The sequence below is a fragment of the Petaurus breviceps genome, unplaced genomic scaffold, assembly GCF_028583685.1.
Source record: "Petaurus breviceps papuanus isolate PSGF00001 unplaced genomic scaffold, PetGlider_PUasm1.0 490, whole genome shotgun sequence".
Lineage (NCBI taxonomy): Eukaryota > Metazoa > Chordata > Mammalia > Diprotodontia > Petauridae > Petaurus > Petaurus breviceps.
In genome coordinates, this window is record NW_027186352.1 from 8,545,005 (window position 1) to 8,549,379 (window position 4,375).

General features: G+C 45.2%; 1 pseudogene; it reads right to left on the reverse strand.

The window, feature by feature from the left end:
• Window positions 1-939: 939 nt before the first annotated feature.
• LOC138172029 (receptor expression-enhancing protein 1 pseudogene) lies at window positions 940-2,654 on the reverse strand (annotated as a pseudogene).
• Between the last annotated feature and the right edge of the window lie 1,721 nt (window positions 2,655-4,375).

Consider the following 4,375-nt stretch of genomic DNA (forward strand, 5'->3'; position numbering starts at 1 on the left):
CTCAGAGCCCAAAGGACCTTTTTTGTACTGTGCTTTGGGGGCATAATTTCAACACAAAATTTGAGTTTTAAAAGCAAACAATGAAAATATGCAATGAATGCACAGGGAGCTCTTTTTTGGGGGTGAAAATTCCATGTATTTATTTACCAAAACCATTACAAACTTGACCAACACACATAAACACATATACAAACATATACACACACATACATATGACCCCAAGAAGAGGCCTCTCAAGTAACATGGGGAAGGCAATGGAATGATCAAAGCTGGGCCTGGGATGGAGGGTAAGGGGGTTAAGGAAGGGGAATCAAGGCTCCCCCTACCTCCTAACCATTAAGGGTCACAGGTGAAAGATGATAGCAGAAAAAAAGATGGGCAATAAATAATCCTCAGGTCAAAGCATGAAGGAGGATTGCTTTGGAATATCAAAAACACAGATATTGGGCAATGCCGACTGGTGACACCTTTAGTAACTTGGTCTAAGAACATGTGACCCCACCCCCACCCCAGAGCCAGGAAGAGGTGCCAGTCAGGGCTGAGTCCAGGGTTTCTCAGGCAAGCAGTCCAGGCTGGCAGGTTAGGGGACTGGGACCCTCTCAAATCCTCCATAGGCACTTTGATGGGCAGAGGATATTAGTGAGGGAGAGGGCATTGGGGCAAAGAGAGATCATGTGGAAACAGATGAAAACCATCACAAAAAGGGGCATTTCTGTCTTTTCCAGTGTCCACAGACCCAATATCCTCTCTTCCACCTCCCCTCCACATCGAGAGAGTGGGATGTCAGAGAAGGGATCTCTGGAGGTAGAGCATAAGGTGCCCAGGGGCTTTCTCTTGCCGATCTGTGGGCTACAGCTTCCTACCAAGGGCTTCTCCCTAGGATGGGGAAGGGTGTGGGCCTTTGTCTGGGAATCAGACCATCACTCATCTTCAGCGTCACTATCCTGAAGGCCCCCAGGGCGGTACCTGATAGGTGGTCTCCTCCAGGTGGCGGTGATCCTGGTAGGATGAAGCAGGATTGCCAGAGACGGCCCGCAGGTCCTACATGGAAAAGCTCCAAAGCCTACCAGCAAGGGCCCCCTGACTCTTGGCAGCTGCCTGCACTGTGGTGGTGGCAGCAATGTTAAGGCCTCGTTTCCCAAAACTGAGCATGGTCTCATAGCCTCGCTCCTTCTCCTTCACGATGTATGAGTGGATCTCCTCCAGGTAGGAAAGGGCTGGACGGATAAACTTCCTATGAAGCATCTGGAACCCTTGGCACAAGGGGAGAGGAGCCAACTGTATCAGCAAGCACCCCAGGTGTCCCCAGGGTGGCTGCTCACACAGGTTCTTAGATCTGCTTTGATAAAGGAAAGCAACTCAAAATGGGTTAACAAGCTTACTTTAATCAGTCAAATATGTATCGTTTACCTCGTTCAGGGGAAAAAGGTCAGCACCCCGAACTTCAGAATATACAGACAGAATTATCAAGACAGAAACACATCAAGTAGACAGATTTCCAAACTGTCTAACCATTACATCCATACCAAACAACATCTGGGTTTCAAAGCCGGGGGGCTCTGGACAACGGCTAGCCCAGAGTTTCATCTGATCAAATCACAGAACACTTCTCAAAGTGAGCCCCAAAACAAAGCTACACATCAGGGCTTATATAGCCTTCTCCTGGCTCAGAGAATGTAACAACCTTATTGACTCACTGGCCAATCAAGAAGTATCTACTGAAAAACAAGCCTCCCACCCCAGGCTCCAGGTGCACTTTAGCCTAGGGGCAGGGAAAATCTTCAAATTTACATTCCCACTACACCAACCACAAAGGCCATCTTGATCTCCTAATAGAAAGGGAACCAGGAAACGAAGATGTCAGTAAAGGGCTCTACTGTCAAAGGAGGCAAAGACAATCCAGCACATCATTCATCGGACATTTCCCTGGGTATTCTTAGTCTTTACTGCTTTATAGGAGGCGTGGGCAGGGTGCAGTGTTCCAAGTATGGGGAGATCGCTCAGGACACCATCCTGCCAGCTGTGGAAGGTGGGAGGGGGTGCGGTGCCCAAGGGAAGTCGATGGGCAGCCGTTGAGAGCCCCCAGCTTTGAAAACCCAGATGTTGATGCTTCCCTCTCTGGTAACTGTGATTTGGTATGGATGTAATGGTTGGACAGTTTGGAAGCCTGTCTGCTTGGTCTGTTTCTCTGTCTTGTTAACTTCTGTCTGTATACTCTGAAGTTTGGGGTGCTGAACTTTTTCCCCTGAACTAGGTAAATGATATATGTTCAATTGATTAAAGTAAGCTTGTTAACCCATTTTGAGTTGCTTTTCTTTAGAAAAGCAGATCTAAGAAGCTGTGATGGCAGCCATCCTGGGGATGCTGGGGTGCTTGCTGATACAGCAGGCTTCCAGGGGGGCTGCGGGGTGCTCCAGGAACCCCAGACGAAAGATGCATGACCACTGACACCCGCCAGCTGGGGAGGGGGGCTCAGCAGAGCAGGGAGAGTGGGGGGCGTAGAAGCGGGGTGCTCGGGCTCTGCTGCTGTCCCAGCCCAGCCGCTGTTGCCGCACTTGCCCCGTGTGGCCCACAGGGAGCTCTTTAGGGGAGTAGGGTGAACAAAAGCATTGAAGAACCTCAGGGTACCAGTCACGCCACAAACCTGTGTGCATTACTCCTGTCTTTTCTCTACTTCTCACAGCTGCAAGTGTGTGAGGCTGTCAACCCCAAAATGAAAGAGATAACAAGTAAAATCATGTGAATGCTTGAAGATAAAAAGAGTTAAAAATGAATGGTGAGGATTAACTGTATTTCTATGGTACAAAAGGCATGGTCTCTCCTTTTCCTACCCTCTGCTGTCCCTGCCCCCAACATCACACACACACACACACACACACACACACACACACACACACACAGAGTTTCCTAAAACACATGTCTTAAAACTAGAAGGCTCAGGGCATAGCTTCCTAATTTCCCCCTTTTTTGTTGCTGTTTTTCCTACATGATGTGGCAGTCACCGATCCTTCTCATGACTGCCTTTCTTCCCATGGTGCTGCAAAAGAAGTTCTTCCCCACTAATGCATTGTTGGTGAAGTTGTGAACTGATCCAACCAATCTGGAGAGAAATTTGGAACTATGCCCAAAGGACTATAAAACTGAGCAATTCCACTGCTAGGTCAATATTCCAAAGAGATCATACAAATGAGGAAAAGACACACATGTACAAAAATATTTTTAGCAGCTCTTTTTGTGGTAGCAAAGAATTGGAAACTGAGGTGATGTCCGTCAATTGGATATGGCTGAATAAGTTGTGGTATTTGAATGTGATGGAATACTATTGGGCTACAAGAAATGATGAGCAGGAAGGTTTCAGAAAAACCTGGAAAGACTTACATGAATTGATGCTGAGGGAGGTGAGCAGAACCAGGAGAATATTGTACACAGTAATAACAACATTGTATGATAACCAACCATGATAGAATTAGCTCTTCTCACAATGCAACGATCTAAGACAAATAAAATGGACTCACTAAGGAAAATTCTATCCATATCCAGATAAAAAAAATGGAATCAATGCAGATTGAAGCATAGTTTTTTCACTTTATTCTTTTTTGTGGTTTCTTTACTTTTGATCTGTTTATTCTTTCACAACTGTGACTGACGTGGAAATGTTTTTTACATGATAGCATATGTATAACCTATATCAAATTGCCTACCCTTTTCAGAAGAGGGGAGAGGAGGGAGAGAGGAAGAAACATTTGGAACTCAAAATCTTATAAAAATGAATGCTAAAATTATCTTGACATGTAATTGGAGAAAAAAAAATACTATTAACATTATAAATGTAATGGTGAAAGTTGTGGAGTTGCAGAAGCTTCTGATATAACCATGGTGACCCAAAGACTGGAACCCTAAGACACCCTTGGCCAGCATAGCTGGGAGCAGTGTTTTGTGCCCTGCCCACTCTTGTCTCAAACAAGTTGGAATTTCTCATCACTTTTTCAAACAAAATGTAATTGTTTTTTTCAAATTCAGTTTAGCTGCTTTCGTTTCTTTAGTACGATTATTAAAAATGTCCATTGTCATTGAGTATTCAATAAACATTCATCTTTAAAAAATGAAAGCAGAGTTTCCCATATACACATTTTTATGAAATGTGCTGGCAGCCCACAGCCCTGCTGGCGTTTCTGCTAACTGACCGACCATTCTGGAAAGAATCCGGAATGATGCTAATAACAAAGGGATGAAAGTGTTCAGAACCTCTAACCAAGAGATCCCATGGCTAGGCACACACCCCAGAGGAGGGCAAAGATGCTGAGAAAGATCACACAGACAGAAAGATTTCCAAAACAGCATTTTTCTGGTCACAGAAAACAAAAAATAAAGTGGG